Here is a 21,378-nt window from a genome sequence, read left to right as displayed (position 1 = left end):
CTGGACCAGGTGTGCCATTCTCAGTCCTCAGCCTGTGGTTTCACCTCCCTGACAGCCTGCAGAATTGTTCACACAAGCCCATTACATCCTCCTGCAGGAACAGGGGGTCACCTCACCCTCTTGTTACTATAAATCCTGCCTTCCACAGCCTCTGCTCTTCAGTCTGTCACAAGGGCAACCCCCATGTAGCCCCACACAGTGTGCAGTGTCTTTGTCCCTACACTCACCCCCTACATTATGTTACTAATAAACTATTGTCAATCTCCCCTGTCCAGTATCAAAGTGTCAGGTGTTCAACCAACTTGAACTATTTTGGGCAAAGGATCTCTCATTTACTCACAGAGCGGGGGTTAGGAAGAGCTGGGATGGGAGTTCAGCCTTCTCCATTTGTAGCAGAACACCAGCCTTGCTGATCACAAAATGGACAGTTTGAGCTCTGGCTGCCAATCCCAGCATCTCCAAAAAGGCATGTAATTTAAACCCTCTTAGCCTCAATTTCCTTGCCTAGCAAATAGCTGTAATAACATTATCTCCACTTGCTTTATAAGTTTTGCTGTTGTATTGCTGTTAGTTGATTTATTCTGTGAAATATCCTAATTAGCATAAGGCATTGCAATCTTAATTTCTTTCTTTGGAAATTTTTATTGGAGAATGGTTGATTTACAATTTTGTGTTCATTTCTGCTATACAGCAAAGTGAATCAGTTATATATATGCATACATCCACTTTTTTAAGATTCTTTTTCCTTTTAGGCCATTACAGAGTAGAGTTCCCTGCACTATACAGTCAGTGCTTACTAGTTATCTATTTTATATATAGTAGTGTGTATATGTCATTCCCAGCTTCCGATTTATCCCTTCCCACCCTCTGGCTTTTCCCCTTGGTAACCATAGGTTTTTTTTCTACTTATGTTTAGAAAATAATCATATTTTCTGCATCTCTACTTCTGTTTTGTAGATACGATATCTGTGATTCTATTTCTGTTGTGTATATGAGACAGGGAAGCCCAGCGTTCTTCAGTCCATGGAGTCTCACAGAGTTGGACATGGCTTAGCAACTGAAAAATAACAATCCCCTTTTCTTAAATATTCCAGTATAAGTTATATCCTATGATATTTGTCTTTCTCTGTATGACTTACTTCACTCAGCATGACAATCCCTAGGTCCATCCATGTAATATTTTGTCGTTCAGTCATTCAGTTATATCTGCCTCTTTGCAACCCCATAGACTGCAGTTTGCTAGGCTTCTCTGTCCTTCACTATCTCCTGGAGTTTGCTGAAACTAATGTCCATTGAGTAGATGATGCCATCCAATGAACTCGTCTTGTCTCCCCCTTCTCCTCCTGCCCTCAGTCTTTCTCAGCATCATTGTCTTTTCCAATGAGTTGGCTCTTCCCATCAGGTGGCCAAAGTATTGTAACTTCAGCTTCAGTATCAGTCCTTCCAATGAATATTCAGGATTGATTTCCTTTAGGATTGACTGGTTTGATCTCCTTGCAGTCCAAGGGACTCCCAAGAGTTTTCTTCCACAGTTCCAAAGCATCAGTTCCTCTGCGCTCAGTCCCCCTTATGGTCCAGATCGCACATCCATACATGACACAGTATGTATGTGATACATACATGATGTATGTAAATGTACATGATACATTTACATCAGTAAAGTGATGTCTCTGCTTTTTAATATGCTGTCTAGGTTGATCATAGCTTTTATTCCAAGAAACAAGCAACTTTAATGAATTTAAAGATGCTTTAATGGATTTAAAGATGCTTTAATGGATTTAAAGGTGTTTTAATAGATTTAATGGCTCCAGTCACTATCCACAGTGATTTAAGAGCCCAAGAAGATAAAGTCTGTCACTGTTTTCATTGTTTCCCCATCTATTTGCCACAGTGATGGGATGGGATGCCATGATCTTAGTTTGTTGAATGTTAAGTTTTAAGCAAGCTTTTCACTCCTTTCTTTCACCTTCTTCAAGAGGCTCTTCAGTTCCACTTTGCTTTCTACCATAAAGGTGATGTCATCTGCATATCTGAGGTTATTTATATCTCTCCCAGCAATCGTGATTCCAGCTTGTGCATTTCATATGATGAACTCTGCATATAATTTAAATAAGTAAGGTGACAACATACAGCCTTAATGTACACCTTTCCTAATTTTGAACCAGTTTGTTGTTCCATGTCCAGTTCGGACTGTTGATTCTTGACTTGCATACAGGTTTCTCAAGAGGCAGATAGGTGGTCTGGTATTCCCATCTCTTTAAGAATATTCCACAGTTTTTTATGATCCACACAGTCAATGACTATGATTTAGCATAGTCAATGAAGCAGAAGTAGGTGTTTTTCTGAAATTCTCTTGCTTTTTCCATGATCCAATGTATGTTGGCAATTGATCTCTAGTTCCTCTGCCTTTTCTAAATCCAGCTGGTATATCTGGAAGTTCTTGGTTCATGTACTGTTGAAGCCTAACTTGAAGGACTTTGATCATTACTTAGCTAGCATGTGAAATGAGCACAATTGTGGGGTAGTTTGAACATTCTTTGGCATTGCTCTTTTTGGGGATTGGAATGAAAACTGACCTTTTCCAGTCCTGTGGCCACTGCTGAGTTTTCCAAATTTTCTGATATATTGAGGGCAGCACTTTCACAGCATTATCTTTTAGAATTTGAAATAGCTCAGGTGAATATTTCAGTTCAGTTCAGTTGCTCAGTCATCTCTGACTCTTTGCAACCCCATGGACTGCAGCACACCAGTCCTCTCTATCCACCACCAACTCCCAGAGCCTACTCAAACTCATGTCCATTGAGTCGGTGATGCCATCCAACCATCTCGTCCTCTGTCATCCCCTTCTCCTCCCACCTTCAATCTTTCCAGCTTCAGGGTCTTTTCAAATGAATCAGTTCTTCTCAACAGGTGCCCAAAGTATTGGAGTTTCAGCTTCAGCATCAGTCCTTCTAATGAATAGTTAGGACTGATTTCCTTTAGGATGGACTGGTTGGATCTCCTTGCAGTCCAAGGGACTCTCAAGAGTCTTTTCCAGCACCACAGTTCAAAAGCATCAATTCTTCGGTCCTCAGCTTTATTAATAGTCCAACTCTCACATCCATATATGACTACTGGAAAAACCATAGCTTTGACTAGATGGACCTTTGTTGGCATAGTAATGTCTCTGCTTTTAATAAGCTGTCTAGTTTGGTCATAACTTTTCTCCCAAGGAGTAAGCGTCTTTTAATTTCATGGCTGCAGTCACCATCTGCAGTGAGTTTGGAATCCAAAAAAATAAAGCCTGCCACTGTTTCCACTGTTTCCCCATCTATTTCCCATGAAGTGATGGGACCAGATGCCATAGTCTTAGTTTTCTGAATGTGGAGCTTCAAGCCAACTTTTTCACTCTCCTCTTTCACTTTCATCAAGAGGCTCTTTAGTTCTTCTTCACTTTCTGCCATAAAGGTGGTGTCATCTGCATATCTGAGGTTATTGATATCAATAACCTCATGTAAATATTACTCAGCCTTAAAAAAGGATGAACTAATGCCTTCTCTAGCTTTATAAGTTTTTAATGTACTTAATAATGATAATTTAGGGCACTATAGACTGTATAAATCTGTAGGGTTATGCTGTAATTACTGAATCCTGTTTTAGAATTGTTTCCTTCACCTAGTGTAGGAGGAATTGTTACTAGAGACAGGTTGCTAGAGAACACATGGACAGTCCCTTTAGAGAGACCTGGAGCATTCCACTTCCTGCCTCCTACATCTTCTCCTGAGATGCTACATATAAGAAGAGGACGAGGAGGAAGAGAGAGAGAAGGAGGTGGAGGAAGAGAAGGGGAGTGAGGACTGCGCCATTATTTGAAGGCAGCAAAAGTGACAGGCAGCAATTTGTGTCATATTCTGAGTCAGATATACTTCCTTGTGCTACCACATGTCTGCATGTAGACCCCTGTCTAAGCATGAGGTGTGAGGACATGGAAAGAGCAAGAATTAAGAATTAGAAAGATATGACCCTGCCTGTAGAAACATTGTAACATGACTTGGGTGATAGACAGCTTTAAGAGTCTCATAAAACAACCCAAGGACAAGTAAAAATTGATACATATTTTTCTCTCTTCTTTTTCCACACTCCTGTATCCTTCAGATCCCTGCACCTACATAAAGTCTTCCCTGAAAGCCCATTCTTCTGTGATTGCTTAGATTCATGGAAACGCTGGCACAGATCTTGGTGGTGGTGGTGGTTTAGTCACTAAGTTGTGTCCGACTCTTGCGACCCCATGGACTGTAGCCCGCCAGGTTCCTCGGTCCATGGGATTTTCCAGGCAAGAATACTGGAGTGGATTGCCATTTCCTTCTCCAGGGGATCTTCCCGACCCAGGAATCGAACCCAGGTCTCCTGCATTGCAGGCAGATTCTTTACCGACTGAGCTATGAAAGCTCAGCTATTCCAGCCCCAATCCCTTTCTTCCGGTTCCCACCGCGTGGAGGCGTTATTGTAAAGGTGTGTCTGGAGTGAGAATAAAGCGCCTATAAAAGTTCATCCGGGTGGAGGAGAACATTATATAATGGGTGACTAGGAGGGATTTTCGGAGAAGGCAATGGCACCCCACTTCAGTACTCTTGCCTGGAAAATCCCAGGGACGGGGGAGCCTGGTGGGCTGCGGTCTATGGGGTCACACAGAGTTGGACACGACTGAAGTGACTTAGCAGCAGCAGGAGGAATTTTACATATGAAGACATGGAGAAACAGGGCTCAGGTAAAGGGAAGATCACTCTGAAAGTGAAAGGTGGAAGAGAAAGCATGGATCACTTGCCAAACAGCAAACGGAAGTCTGGAAATCTGGAAGGTAAAGTTGCAGTCAAACAGAGCCTGCAGGTGAGGTGGATACTGGTTGACATATTGTATTCCCTAATTGAAGAAATTTTAATTTTATATTGAAGGTAATAGGGAAGCACTTAAAATATTTGAATGATGAGTTTATGTGTGTGTTTATGATACCTACTTTTAAAATCTCACAGTGGCAGTAAGAAGAATGAGATTGCACTGTCAAACTGAAAGCTACGTAGAACTATTGTGAGACTTTGAGAAAGGAGGAGGGATCAAGCTATAGCTGTGAGAGTCATGAGGGAAGAAGTGGTTTAGGCACTCTCTATGTAAAAGTAAAATTCAGTGTATAGAGCCAGGCAATTCCTGTATCAGCTCGTCCACTGTGTAGCTAGATGACCTGGAGCAAGTCCCTTTATCCTTTCCTTTTCTTCATCTGTAAAATGCAAGGGTTGGACTAGAAGTATTACAATCACTTCCAGCTCTCATACTCTCTAGCACTAAGATTCTGTTCCAATTTGAAAGGCATCCAAGGACATACGGTTAGTGGAATTCCCAAAAGACCTCATTATAAAGCGGTACCATAGATTAAAGCCCCAGGACAGTTATGGCAAGACTTCAGAAGACTATTATTAAAGATAATAATAGCATTTTGTTTTTATATAAGACTTATATACCTGTAATCACCTGTAATCTGCATTAATCTTCATCATATCATTGTAAGGCAAAGAAGTATAAGGATAATTATCCACATTTTAAAGATGAGGCATCAAGTCTTTTAAAGCTCAAAAGATCTGCCTGAGGTCCCAAACAAGTCATGATGGAGTCTGGACTAGTATTCTTGTCTCTAAATTTATCGCACTGAGCTCTTTACATTACCTTGGGCTCCTTCTGGTCTGACCTGAACCTCCCAGGTGCATGCCTAATCAGGACCTCAGTCTGCCCATTACAGGGAGCCCTGAGATCAAATGTAACCAGGATCAACTTCAATTTGGTAGGCATGATCCTGAGTACTTATAACATCCTCACACTGGAGAAATATTACTATGAAGATGCTCTGAGTAGATTCATTTTGAGACTAAAAGAGCCCTCAGTATGATTACATGCAAGCAAAATCTGAAGTTCTCTTATTTGTTGTGTGAAGTATGTCAAAAATACAACTTTCAGGTGCTTCTCCAAGCAGCTCAAAAAGCTTATGCATTGATTTCCAGCCTGCTGTCCTGACCTGAGAAAGGAGCTATGTAAGAGAATAATGGTAGAGACTTAAGATCAAGAACCTTTCCTTGATCTTCCCTCTACTCTGTGTGTAAGGAGGACACACCAGGGGTCTAGGATAAAAAGGTGAGAATAAATTCCTCACAGGATACTTAGCCCTTACCAGAAGCACAAGACCAAGGTAGATTGTTTTCCTGCCCTGCTGACTCTCTGGATCCAGTCAATCCACTCCTCCTTTCACCACCTCTATCCTTTATTACATGTTCTTTATTGGTTGGTCAAGACAGTGAGTGATTTCTAATGGAATGAAGAAAAGAAAGAAGAGAAGAAGGGCAGGTGGGAGCAGGGGTGTTTATCATAATGTTTAATAAGTACATGCTAGGTGCCAGGCCCTGTGTATATATTATCTTTTTGTCCTTACAGTAATCTGATTAAGTAAATTACATTGCTAACATTTTAGAGATTAAATCAAGTAATTTAAGATTATTTGGGTAAATAAAGCTAGAATTTGAACCCAGGAACATATGACTCCAAATCTTTTCCACATTACTATGCTACTTTCTAATTCTGTTGGTTAGTTTACTGCTGACCTTGAAAGGTTATCAGAGAGGATAATCTCAATTTTGCACGGTGCATCTAAAACCTGGGAGTCATAATGGGTTATAAGACAACAGGTGAGTGGGGCTAAATAAAAATTTGACTAATATTTATAGATTTTTCTATATTCTTCACATAACCTTATCTATATTTACCATTTGTTATTTCTGATGAGAACACTGAAGTCAGTAAAAGTTATATGCAACATAACCAGTTTATTTTACGGCCAAGATTTGAACCCAGGTTCCCTGACACACATCTGGGGGCTAGTTCCACTCCACCGTACTCTCATCTCACATAACTCCTTATCCATCCATGGTAAGGGGGCAGTGATGGCAAATATGAGCTTTTTCCACATTTTAATGATTCCAGTGTTACTAACATCCTTGTTTTTTTAATATAAATTTATTTATTTTAATTGGAGGTTAATTACTTTACAATATTGTGTTGGTTTTGCCATACATCAACATGAATCCGTTTTGTGAAGATCTCTGTAAACACTGTTCTTGAAATTCCTCACGATAAAGGTAATGACTCTACAAGATAAAACTGCTAAAGTATATTTGCTGGCGTTTTTACCAATTTTCTTCTGTTCTAGAGCTGTTCATATATTATACACTTAAAATGTGTTTTTAGAATGATTTTGCCCAGAGATTTCCAAAAGGAAATGACAAGAAATGGTTTCCACACTTTAAAATTAAAATTACTCATCTTACTTACTTTATAAGGAAGTGAGGAGGTGGGAGGAGAAGCTGTAACAGCGTCTTCATGGAAAAGACCCAAACCCTTATAATTAATAGGAGCCTCTAAAATTAGAAGCCAAATCCATTAATCATTCAGCCAACTTTCCTTGAGGTTGGTGTCACCCACACACCTTCAATGACTCAGTGCACAATGGGCAAACTTGAACTGCAGGCATAGCCCTCCAAGCAGCATTTTAATACTGGTACCAATGTAACGTGAATGCTGCTATTAAATCTGTGAGTCTGTGCTCTTTCTAGTCCATAAATGTGGCTTTTAGAGTGTTCGGAGTTTGGAGATGGGGGAACATGGGGACGCATGCCACACAGCTTGTGGGATCTCAGTTCCCTGACCAGGGATTGAATTTGGGCCATGGCAGTGAACACACAGAATCCTAACCTCTAGGCCATCACAGAACTTCCTCAGAGTGCTTTTAAGACTGAGTTGTGAAGTGCTGCAATTGCTTCCAAGGTTAACAGTGAGAGGCAAGATGATCTTTTTCTCAGTGTATGGTAGGGATTCTTAACAACCAGACCCTAGGCAGGAAATATGTGCCTTATCAGATAGTAAACTTGGTACTCTGAGGATCACCCAAGGGAAGCTTAAAGTGTGGAATAAAGGATACCTCCTCTAAACAGATGGCCTTCCCTTGTGGCTCATCTGGTAAAGAATCCACCTGCAATGCAGGAGACCTGGGTTCGATCCCTGGTTTGGGAAGATCCCCTGGAGGAGGGAAAGGTTACCCACTCCAGTACTCTGGTTGGAGAAATCCATGGACTGTATAGTCCATGGGGTCGCAAAGAGTCAGACACAACTGAGCAACTTTCACTTTCACTTTCTGGGTAGAAGGCTGGATTATACTTCCTTCCAATTCAAAAGTATTGGTGTTCTTTTCTCAGTTATTTCTTGAAGTGATATAATTAATCGAGAAGCAAACTCCTCCAGGGAGCTCCCGAATGAACCCAGGACACAGAGACTCTCACAAAGGAAGACTATCAGGTATAGCAGGTTTTCAAATTAGGTGACTTCCCACCACCTTTCTCAGCTAGTCCACAAAATTGTGCTGGGATCACCACCAGTCTTCTGGTGAAGAGGACAATATCTTCTATATATTTCACCCTAATCTGAAAAAGTGAAAGTGAAAGTCACTCAGTCTAAACATTAAGAAAGAGAAGAAAAACATTCTTGATAAGTTTGTTTGTTTGTTTTTAATACAGACTGTCTGGAATCAGTACAAACTCAATCTCTTCTCTTTGCAACAGATATTTGTAGAGCATGAACTGCGAAACACGATTTGTACTAGGTACTATTTTCACAGGCATTCACTTTGAAAACAGTGTTATAAGACAGTTATGATTGTTTCCATTTTATAACAGAGAGCACAGATTCAAAAAAGTTGAATGACAGCTCCAAGATGACTCTCTAACCTTCTCTATGATTTTAGAAGGAATATTTACTCCTGGACACTGAAGCTTCCTCATTACTGGGGAAAAGCAAGTACTGACACACAACAAACTTTAGGTATAAGGATGTAACATGGCAAAACCACTGGGCCTTTCTTATTGCTGTTGTTCAGTTGCTAAGTCATGTCCAACTTTTTGCAACCCTATGGACTGCAGCACATCAGGCTTCCCTGTCCTTCAACATCTGCTGGAGCTTGCTCAAACTCTTGTTCATTGAGTCAGTGATGCCTTCCAACCATCTCATCCTCTGTCATCCCCTTCTCCTCCTGCCTTCAATGTTTCCCAGCATCAGCATCTTTTCTAATGAGTCAGCTCTTCACATCAGGTGGCCAAAGTATTGGAGCTTCAGCTTTAGCATCAGTCCTCCCAATGAATATTCAGGATTGATTTCCTTTAAGATTGACTGGTTTGGTCTCCTTGCAGTCCTTGAGACTCTCAAGAGTATTCTCTAACACCACAGCTCAAAGGCATCAATTATTCAGCACTCAGCTTTCTTTATGGCCCAACTCTCACATCCATACATGACTACTGGAAAAGCCATATAGGTCCATATAGCTGCGACTATATGGACGTTTGTCGGCAAAGTAATGTCTCTACTTTTTAATATGCTGTCTAGATTTGTCATAGTTTTTCTTCCAAGGAGCAAGTGTCTTTTAATTTCATGGCAGCAGTCACCATCTGCAGTGATTTTGGAGCCCAAGAAAATAAAGTCAGCCACTGTTTCCACTGTCTCCCCATCTATTTGCCATGAAGTGATGGGACCAGATGCCATGATCTTAATTTTTTGAATGTTGAGTTTTAAGCCAGCTTTTTCACTCTCCTCTTTCACCTCCATCAAGAGGCTCTTTAGTTCCTCTTCACTTTCTGCCTGTAAGGGTAGTGTCATCTGCATATCTGGGGTTATTGATAAATCTCTCAGCAATCTTGATTCCAGCTTGTGCTTCATCCAGTCTGACATTTCACATGATGTACTCTGAATATGAGTTAAATAAGTCGGGTGACAACATATAGCTTTGATGTACTCCTTTCCCAATTTTGAGCCAGTTTGTTGTTCCATGTCCAGTTACAACTGCTGCTTCTTGACCTCCATACAGGTTTTGCAGGAGGCGGATAAGGTGGTCTGATATTCCCATCTCTTTAAGAATTTTCCACAGTTTGTTGTGATCCACACTGTTAAAGGCTGTAACACAGTCAATGCAGCAGAAGTAGATGTTCTCTGAAATTGTCTTGCTTTCTACTTTCCCTCCAACATACAAAGAATTAAATTTACCAGGAGAACACTTAGCCTTTTAGTACAACAAGAGTTGATGATAATTTTTTTCTCAGTTGTATAGATATTATCTGTTATGGGCTGAATCATGTTCCCCCAAAATTCATATGTGAAACCTTAAACCCCAGCATCTTGGCATATAACTATATTTGAAGACTGTCATTAGAGTGGGCCCTAATTTAAAACCTGGTGCCCTTATGAGAAGTGGAAATTTAGATACCCAGAAGAGACACCAAGAATACATGTACATGAAAAGAAAGGCCCTTTGAAGAGGCCTCTACAGGGCAGCCTTCTGCAAACCAAGGAGAGATGCCTAAGAGAAAAGTCAACACTGCCATCCCATTGATGTTGGACTTCTAGCCTCTAGAACAGTGAGAAAATACATTTCTGTGGTTCAGGACACCACTTTGGTATTGTGTTATGGCAGCCCTAGCAAACTAATACGTTATCTTTAAGGAAGTGGTTTTCTCATGGAGATGAAAATGGATGAGAGAGGTAATTGTTGCTTCTACTTCCAAAACGTGGAACATGTAATTTGTTTCCAGTACTCTGATCAATCTTAGTTCCTGACCTATCATGACAGGAAGGTACAAGCACAGGGGACACTTCAGTTGGAATTCTACCAGTGAAGGACTCAGACAGCCTATTTATATAGTTAAGATTTTAACTAAAGGATCTAAATAAATGTATTTAATATATATTCAATATTGTTCACTAAAGAAACCCAGAATTATATAAGAATCACACACACAAACATAAATACATATATTTTGCAAGGACAAATTCTGTTTATATCTCTTGAATCTAAATAATCTAAATCAGTCTGCTACCAGAAATCTGTGTGATGTAGAGAATGTTCTATATTTGTGCTGGATATGGTAATGACTATCCACATAAGAGCTACTGAGCACTTGAAATGTGGATAGTGCTACTGAAAAACTGAATCTTTAATTTAATTTTAATTGCATTAAATTTAAATAGCTACATGTAGTTAGTGGCTATCATATTGGACAGTATGATTTAAGAGCACATGGGAGAATTAAGCATTGCTTCAGTTTTGTTTGGAAATAAACAGCAAGGAAAGCTAAACACAAATAAAAACTCAGGGTTTTGTAGTTTTAGTACACATTTCATTTTCTTGGGCAAACGCTAATTTGACCTTCTAAGAAATAAAAAACAAAACAACAAAAAAAGAGTTAAACCTTGAAATTTTATTTCAATGTGCAGCTTTATGCCTAAAAGAACTTAAAGAACTATACAATTTTAGACTTAAAGGAGATCTTGGGCTTCCCCGGTGGCTCAGTGATAAACTAACTGCCTATGTAGGAGACACGTGAGCCCCGATTTCGATCCCTTGGTTGGGAAGACCCCCCTGAAGGAGAAAATGGCAACCAACTCCAGTGTTCTTGCCTGAGAAACTCCATGAGTAGAGGAGTCTGGCTTGCTACAGTCCGTGGGATAACAAAGAATCAGATATGACTGAGCGACTGAGTGTGCACGTGCACGCACACACACACACACACACACACACACACACACACGAGATCTGAGAAACAGGTAGTTTCTAAGAATTTAAAATATAAAATTTCTTACTTTAAGATAGGGGACTGGACGCTTTCTGAAATCTTCACATCTTGTCCCACACCATCACATATATACGAAAGAAATCAATGACTACAAAGCCATATTCAAAAGCAAATAAAGCATTAATAAAAGGGGAAGATAGGCTGATAGGAGAGCCAATGCCACGGTGCCAACAAGGACAGACTCCTGCTACTCTGCCCACACAGAGGCTCTCGCAGGTAGCAAAAGGCCGTGTGGGAAAGCTGTGTGGAAAATGTTTCTTGAAGACAAGCATTTGGCTGGCAACCACCCATAATCTGAGGAAAGCTAATGCTGTAAAAAGGAATAGTAATGACAGAGTAATCTCAAAAGCTCTTAAAAGAGTGCACTTAGTATTCTCAGGGAGATAATGGGGAAAAATTCACATTCTCTAAAAAATAACTATGAAACAAAGACAGGAGATTATGAAACAAGAATAAACAACTATGACAAAGAATGAAGGTCTTTAAGATGAAAAAATAATGATTTAGAAAACACACAGCTGAAGGGCAAAGAAATAAGCTATATCTTAAGCCTAATTCACAAGAAGGAGACAGAAAATATTAGATGAATATTAAATGAGATGGAAACTTGATCCAGAAATTGAAAGTGCATCTAATTTGAGTTACAGAATTAATAGTCAGAAAAAAAATGGAGAATAGGCAATATGCCTGAAATAATGCCTGAAAATGTTCCCGACCAAAGAGGGGAAAAAGATTTGCATCTTTAGATTGTAAGAATCTGAAAACCTGAGGAGAATTACAAGCTACACGATACTTGGACACAAATCTGTAAAATTAAAACATCAAAGGAAAAGAAATTCCAAAAAACTGCCCAAGAGGAAAAGGCAGACTTCCTACAAAAGGATGAGAATGAGTGACATCAGTCATTTCATCATCAGTCAGAGTACACTTGTATTCGAGGTGACATTTCCTTCCTGGGAGAACACAGATGTTAGCCGAGGACTTAAGGAGTGATTTGGATGTTTCACTTCTCTACAATATAGAGACAAAATGGTAACCCTTACCACCCACAGAATCTCTGTAATAATCAATACCTTACTTACACTGCTTTTTCATACCTAAATGTCCACTGAGGCATCAGAATACTTATGCCCCTCTAAGTGAAGAGGAACTAAAAAGCCTCCTGATGAAAGTGAAAGAGGTGAGTGAAAAAGTTGGCTTAAAGCTCAACATTCAGAAAACGAAGATCATGGCATCTGGACCCATCACTTCACGGCAAATAGATGGGGAAACAGTGGAAACAGTGTCAGACTTTATTTTGGGGGGCTCCAAAATCACTGCAGATGGTGGCTGCAGCCATGAAATTAAAAGATGCTTACTCCTTGGAAGGAAAGTTATGACCAACCTACATAGCATATTCAAAAGCAGAGACATTACTTTGCCAACAAAGGTCTGTCTAGTCAAGGCTATGGTTTTTCCAGTGGTCATGTATGGATTTGGACTGTGAAGAAAGCTGAGCACCGAAGAATTGATGCTTTTGAACTGTGGTGTTGGAGAAGACTCTTGAGAGTCCCTTGGAATGCAAGGAGATCCAATCAGTCCATCCTAAAGGAGATCAGTCCTGGGTGTTCATTGGAAGGAATGATGCTGAAGCTGAAACTCCAGTACTTTGGCCACCTCATGTGAAGAGATGACTCATTGGAAAAGACCCTGATGCTGGGAGGGATTGGGGGCAGGAGGAGAAGGGGACGACAGAGGATGAGATGGCTGGATGGCATCACTGACTTGATGGACATGAGTTTGAGTGAACTCCGGGAGTTGGTGATGGACAGAGAGGTCTAGCATGCTGCAATTCATGGGGTCGCAAAGAGTCAGACACGACTGAGTGACTGGACTGAACTGAACTGACTTTCCCAACACAAATTTCTGTCACCAAACAGTGAATTTGCTCATTTGCTCTCTCTCTCTGTACACTTGACCTGGCCTTGATGAAATTCTCTCTACTCATAATGTATTTTCTTGGCTAGGTGCTCACCTAAAACTCTAGCTGATCCTTAAGGGTCACCTCTGAGCACATCACTAGTTCATGGTAACCCACTTTCCCTTCTTGACTTTCAGAAACACAGTTTTTTTTTTTTTTTAATACATCTTGGCATTTTCAAAATTATTTTGATGATCTTACTGAAAACCAGCACTGAATGCTTAGTATACACCTAGTACTTTATATCTGCTATAGCACTTAATCCCCAAAACAACGCTTTTAGGTTGCTGTTCAGTCACTCAATGGTGTCTGACTCTTTGCGACCCCATGGACTGCAGCTTGCCAGGCTTCCCTGTCCTTCACCATACAGCTAAGAAAGCTGAAGCTTAGGGATTCTAAATAAGTTGCTAAAGATCAGAGAGCAAGTAGGTACCATAGCTAAGACAAACCCATGCTGCCATGTACAGCTATGCAGCTTAGGCATTGTACAAAAGTGTATTGCAAGGGGCCAGTTGGAGTCTGATAGTTAACCCATTCTCAGCTCAATAAGCCAACAATGAACCCTTCATAGAGGAAAAGATGTCTTTTTTTTTTTTTTCTAATTCACCAAAGGCCTATGGGTAGTCTTGGAAAGACACTCAAAGACTGTCTGGATCCAGAGCCCACATTTAACTGATGCACTGTACGCCTCTGCACTTAAAAGATAAAATAATGAGGTCCAGAAAAACAAAATGATTTTTTAACTTTTCAGAGCTTCTGGAGAATGAGCTGACATTTCAAACCTTCCATTGCTCTTTTTGGCACCCTACTGGGGCTTGCATTCCACCTACATTTTATAATGCACTGTGTATCACTGTTTTCTGATGAGTTCCTATATTTATAACCATGGTAAATGGAAAAATTCCTGAGGAGAAGACCATTCTTATAATTATCCCAGCAGCATATGCACTTAGGTATAGAGAAGACTCCAGTACCTTAACTTGAATGAAATGCTTCTCAAAATGAAGTTGCCCCATGACCCTGTGAAAACCCTTGTGATGACTTAATCTTCAGAAAAATCACTTGGTCACATGGTCTTGAGAAAACACCAATTTGCCGTTATCCCACCAGGAGTTAAAGTAGGACATTGGCAGGAGCTCCCTGTCAATGTCCTGCTTTGAGTCTTTCATGATATCATTTGCTTCAAAGTAGAAGAAACCCTATCTTGAAGGCATCCTTGGTAAATTTCCTTTATATCTTTCTTTTTTCCATGCACAACTCCATCTTTAAGTAAAATTAAAAGATACAAAGGATGATTGTGGAATCAAGGCCTTAGAGATTCGAAGAATAAGGACTGACAAATGTCTTGAAAGTTTTGTATGATGAATGACATAAGCTCCAGGCGTACCTCTAGAGTCCAGAAAAGTAATAGTATTTTCTTTAAATATGTTGTTGCTGTTCATGTCTGACTGCAGCAGGTCAGGATGCCCTGAGTTGGCTCAAAGTCATGTTCATGGAATTGGTGATGCTATCTAACCATCTAATCCTTTGCTACTCTCTTCTCCTTTTGCATTCAGTCTTTCTCAGTATCAAGGTCTTTTCCAGTGAGTCAGCTCTTCGCATCAAGGAGCCAAAGTATTGGAGCTTCAGCTTCAGCATCAGTCCTTCCAATGAATAGTCAGGGTTGATTTCCTATAGGATTGACTGGTTTGATCTCCTTGTAGCCCAAGGGACTCTCAAGACTATTCTCCAGGACTACAATTTAAAACCAAAAATTCTTCGGCACTCAGCCTTCTTTACAGTCCAACACTCACATCCATACATGACTACTGGAAAAATCATAGCTTTGACTATACAGACCTTAGTCGGCAAAGTGATGTCTCTGCTTTTTAATACACTGTCTAGGTTTGTCATAGCTTTCTTTCCTAGGAGCAAGAGTCTTTCAATTTCATTCCTGAGTCACCATCTGCAGTGATTTTGGAGTCCCAGAAAAAAAAAATCTGTCAGTTCAGTTCAGTTCAGTTCGGTTCATTTCAGTCACTCAGTTGTGTCCGACTCTTTGCAACCCCATGGACTGCAGCATGCCAGGCTTCCCTGTCCATCACCAAAATCCAGGAACCTACCCAAATTCATGTCTGTTGAGTTGGTGATGCCATCCAACCATCTCATTTTCTGTCGTCCTCTTCCCCTCCCACCCTCAGTCTTTCCCAGCATCAGGGTCTATTCAAATGAGTCAGTTCTCTGCATCAGATGGCCAAAGTATTGTAGTTTCAGCTTCAGCATCAGTCCTTCCAATAAATATTCAGGACTGATTTCCTTTAGGATGGACTGGTTGGATCTCCTTGCAGTCCAAGGGACTCTCAAGAGTCTTCTCCAACACCACAGTTCAAAAGCATCAATTCTCTGGCGCTCAGCTTTCTTTATAGTCCAACTCTCACATCCATACATGACTACTGGAAAAATCTTAGCTTTGACTAGACAGACCATTTTTGGCCAAGTAATGTTTCTGCTTTTTAACATGCTGTCTAGGTTGGTCATAACTTTTCTTCTAAGGAGCAAGCATCTTTTAATTTCATGGCTGCAGTCACCATCTGCAGTGATTTTGGAGCCCCCCAAAATAAAATCTGTCACTGTTTTCATTGTTTCCCTATCTATTTCCCATGAAGTGATGGGACCAGATGCCATGATCTTAGTTTTCTGAATGTTGAGTTTAAGCCATCTTTTTCACTCTTCTCTTTCACTTTCATCAAGAGGCTCTTTAGTTCTTCACTTTCTGCCACAGTGTGGTGTTATCTGCTTATTTGAGGTTATTGATATTTCTCCTGGCAATCTTGATTTCAGCTTGTGCTTCATCCAGTCCAGCATTTCTCATGATACATCACTGCTTTCATTTTTTTCCCCATCTATTTCCCAAGAAGTGATGGGACTGGATGCCATGATCTTCAGTTTTTTAATGTTGAATTTCTCTCCTATTTCACCTTCATTTAACTTATATGCAGAATACATCATGAGAAATGCTGGGCTGCAAGAAGCACAAGCTGGAATCAAGATTGTTGGGACAAATATCCATAACCTCAGATATGCAGATGACACCACCCTATGGCAGAAAGTGAAGAGGAACTCAAAAGCCTCCTGATGAAAGTGAAAGAGGAGAGTGAAAATGTTGGCTTAAAGCTCAACATTCAGAAAACTAAGATCATGACATCTGGTCCCATCACTTCATGGGAAATAGATGGGGAAACAGTGTCAGACTTTATTTTTTGGGCTCCAAAATCACTGCAGATGGTGACTGCAGCATTCATGTTGATGTATGGCAAAACCAATACAATATAGTAAAGTAAAAAAGAATAATAATAAATAATAATAAATAAATAATAATAATAAATAAAAATAAAAAGAATGAGGATGAATGGAGGGAGAAACTCATTTCCCAAATATTCAATATTAAAAAAATAAAAATAAAAAAAATAAAAGACGCTTACTCCTTTGAAGAAAAGTTATGACCAACCTAGATAGCATATTCAAAAGCAGAGACATTACTTTGCCAACAAAGGTCTGTCTAGTCAAGGCTATGGTTTTTCCAGTAGTCATGTATGGATGTGAGAGTTGGACTGTGAAGAAAGCTGCACAGCAAAGAATTGGTGCTTTTGAACTGCAGTGTTGGAAAAGACTCTTGAGAGTCCCTTGGACTGCAAGGAGATCCAACCAGTCCATTCTAAAGGAGATCAGTCCTGGGTGGTCTTTGGAAGGAATGATGCTAAAGCTGAAATTCCAGTACTTTGGCCACCTCATACGAAGAGTTGACTCGTTGGAAAAGACTCTGATGCTGGGAGGGATTCAGGGCAGGAGGAAAAGGGGACAATAGAGGATGAGATGGCTGGATGGCATCACCAACTCTATGGACGTGAGTTTGAGTGAACTCCTGGAGTTAGTGATGGACAGGAAGGCCTGGCATACTGCAATTCATGGGGTCACAAAGAATCGGACACAACTGAGCAACTGAACTGAACTGAAGAGGTTCTTAGTTCCTCTTCACTTTCTGCCATTAGAGTGGTATCATCTGCATATCTGAGGTTGATGTTTCTGGAAATCTGGATTCCAACTTGTGATTCATCCACCCCAGCATTTCACATGATGTACTCTGCATATAAGTTAAATAAACAGAGTGACATGACAATATATAGACTTGATGTACACTTTCACAATTTTGAACCAGTCAGTTGTTCCTTATCTGGTTCTGTTTCTTCTTGACCCACATACAGGTTTCTCAGGAGACAGGTAAGCGCTCTCATATTCTCATCTCTTTAAGAATTTTCCACATTTTACTATGCTCCACACAGAGGCATTTGTGTAGTCAATGAAGCAGAAATAGATGTTTTTCTGGAATACCCTTGCTTTCTCTATGATCCAATGAATGTTGGCAATTTGATCTCTGGTTCCTCTGCCTTTTTTAAAATCTTTCTTCTACATTGGAAGTTCTCAGTTCACCTACTGCTGAAATATAGCTTGAAGGATTTTGAGCATAACCTTACTAGTATGTGAAATGACCACAGTTGTGCAGTAGTTTCAAAATTCTCTTGGAATGAAATGAAGTCTAACCTTTTCCAGTCCTGTGGCCACTGCTGAGTTTTCCAAATTTGCTGGCATACTGAGTGCAGCACTTTCACAGCATCATCTTTTAGGATTTGAAATAGCTCAGCTGGAATTCCATCACCTCCACTGGCTTTGTTCATAGTAATGCTTCCTAACGCCCACTGGACTTCACACTCCAAGATGTCTGTCTCTAGGTAAGTGACCACACCATCACAGTTATCTGGGTCATTAAGACCTTTCTTGTACAGTTCTTGTATCCTTGTTAACTCTTCTTAATCTCTTCTGCTTCTGTTTGGTCCTTATCATTTCTGTCCTTTATCATTACCAGAATGATTGTATGAACTGTTCCCTTGATATCTTAATTTTCTTGAAGAGATCTCTAGTTTTTCCCATTCTATTGCTTTCCTGTATTTATTCACATTGTTTATTTAAGAAGCCTTCTTTTCTTTCATTGCTATTCTCTGGAATTCTACATTCAGTTTGGTATATCTTTCCCTTTCCCTTTGCCTTTCTCTTCTCTCCAAGAAGGCCTTCTTATCTCTCATTGCTATTCTTTGCAAATCTGCATTCAGTTGGGTCTATCTTTCCATTTCCCCCCTTGCCTTTCTCTTCTCTTCTTTCTTAGGTTTTATCTTCTTGTGTTTCTTTTTCTTTGGTATGGTTTTTGTCACTGCCTCTTGTACAATGTTATGAACATACATCCATAGTTCTTTACGCAGTTTGTCTATCAGGTCTAATCCCTTTAATCTATTTATCACCTCCACAGTATAGTCACAAGAGGTTTGACTTAGGTCATGTCTGAGTGGCCTAGTGGTTTTCCCTACTTTCTTCAATTTAAGTCTGAATTTTGCAATAAGGAGCTCATGATCTGAACCACAGTCAACTCCAGGTCTTGTTTTTGCTGACTGTATACAGCTTCTCCATCTTAGACTGCAAAGAATATAATCAATCTGATTTCAGTATTGACCATCTGGTGATGTCCATGTGTAGAGTCTTCTCTTGTGTTGTTGGAAAAGGGTGTTTGCTATGACCAGTGTGTTCTCTTGACAAAACTCTGTTAGCCTTTGCTGTGCTTCATTTTGTACTCCAAGACCAAACTTGCCTGTTACTCCAGATATCTCTTGACTTCCTATTTTTACATTTTAATCCCTTGTGACGAAAATGACATATTTTTTAATAGAGGATAATTACAATATTGTGATGGTTTGTGCCATACATCAACATTGCCCATAGGTATGCATATGTCCCCTCTCTCTTGAACCCCCCCTCACCTCTTTCCCTATCCCACCCCTCTAGGTTGTCACACAGCATCAGCTTTGAGTTCCCTTAGTTACACAGCAAACTCCCACTGGCTATCTATTTTACGTATGATAATGTATATGTTTCCAAGCTATTCTCTCAGAAAAAGAAAGACAGATATCATATATTAATGCATATATATGGAATCTAGGAAGATAGTACTCATGATTCTACTTGCAGGACAGCAAAAGGACTTTTGGACACAGTGGGGAAGGAGAGAGAAGGATATTTTGAAAAGGTCATCTTTTTTGGTGTTAGTTTTAGAAGGTTTTGTAGATCTTTCATAGAACTGGTCAACTTCAGCTTCTTCAGCATCAGTGGTTGGGGCACAGACTTTGATTACTGTGATGTTGAATGGTTTGCCTTGGATACAAACCAAGATCATTCTGTCATTTTTGAGATTGTACCCAAGTACTGCATTTCAGACTCTTTTGTTGACTATGAGGTCTGCTCCATTTCTTCTAAGAGATTCTTGCCCACAGTAGTAGATATAAAAGTAAAAAGTGAAGTCACTCAGTCGTGTCCAACTCTTTGCGACCCCATAGACTATGGCCTGCCAGCCTCCTCTGTCCATGGGGTTTTCCAGGCAAAAATACTGGAGTGGTTTGCCATTTCCTTCTCCAGGGAGTAGATACAAAGGTCATCTGAATTAAATTCACCCATTCCCATATATTTTAGTTCACTGATTCCTAAGATGTCAATGTTCACTCTTGTCATCTCCTGCTTCACCACCTCTAATTTACCTTGAAGTATGGATCTAACATTCCAGATTCCTATGCAATATTGTTTTTACAGTGTCACACTTTACTTTCACCACCAGACACATCCACAACTGAAGATCATTTCCACTTTGGCCTAGTTGCTTTTCATTCTTTCTGAAGCTATTAGTAATTTTCCTCCACTCTTCCCTAGTAGTGTATTGGACACCTTCTGACCTGGGGGGGTGGGGGCTCATCTTTTGATGTCATATCTTTTTGCCTTGTCATACTGTTCTTGGGGTTCTTGTGGCAAGAATACTGGGGTGGTTTACTATTCTCACCTCCAATGGACTATGTTTTGTCCGAATTCTTCACTATGACCCATCCTTCTTAGGTGGCCCTGCATAGCATGGCTCATAGTTTCATTGAGTTATGCAAGCTCCTTTGCCCCAACAAGGCTGTGATGCTTGCCGGAGTTATTTAAACATACATTTTATAAAATAGAGACTCTTAAAAGGTCTCATGCCTGAGTTGCCTCAGGTTACGGTGATATAAAGTGGAGGATCTGGCAGTGGATCCCCAGTTTATATAATTCTTGGTTCAGGGATCCTTCCCCTCATCACAACTGCTGTAATCTGAAGGGTGAGAGAAATGTGGTCCCCCAAAATGCCATCAAAGTTTACTGCTTGAAGATTCCTTTTGTCACATATGAAGGCTAAACCAGATAGACTCCCAAAAGCATGAGACAGATAAGACATCTTGGGGAGTTAAAAGTAAATTCTAACTGCCCTTTAGAAAGTTAGAGAAAGAGAACCTACCATGGCCAGTAAAAATGTAATAAAATGTTCCTCACTGACTAAAGAAGATGATCAAGAAATTCAGCTCTGACCAGACCACAGGCAATTGCAACCATTCTTCAAAGGATCTTGTCTTCCCAAAATAAATGTCTGCTCCACTTGAGTTAAAATTAGACACACATCAATTCTGGCTGTTGACACAGAAGCCTCTGGCAAGCAGGGTAGAATCCAGAATTCTCTACATAAATGACCAAGCTCTGTAGACATCTCTCAAGACACTCAGAGCTAAAGGAATAAAGTATCTTGCCACTTCCTAATCACCAATATCCTCTGTTCCTGCCCCAGAATCAGCTATGCCTCAGTGA

Source organism: Capricornis sumatraensis, chromosome 21 (genome assembly GCF_032405125.1).
Source record: "Capricornis sumatraensis isolate serow.1 chromosome 21, serow.2, whole genome shotgun sequence".
Classification (NCBI taxonomy): Eukaryota; Metazoa; Chordata; class Mammalia; order Artiodactyla; family Bovidae; genus Capricornis; species Capricornis sumatraensis.
Note: the sequence above shows the minus strand (reverse complement) of the source record.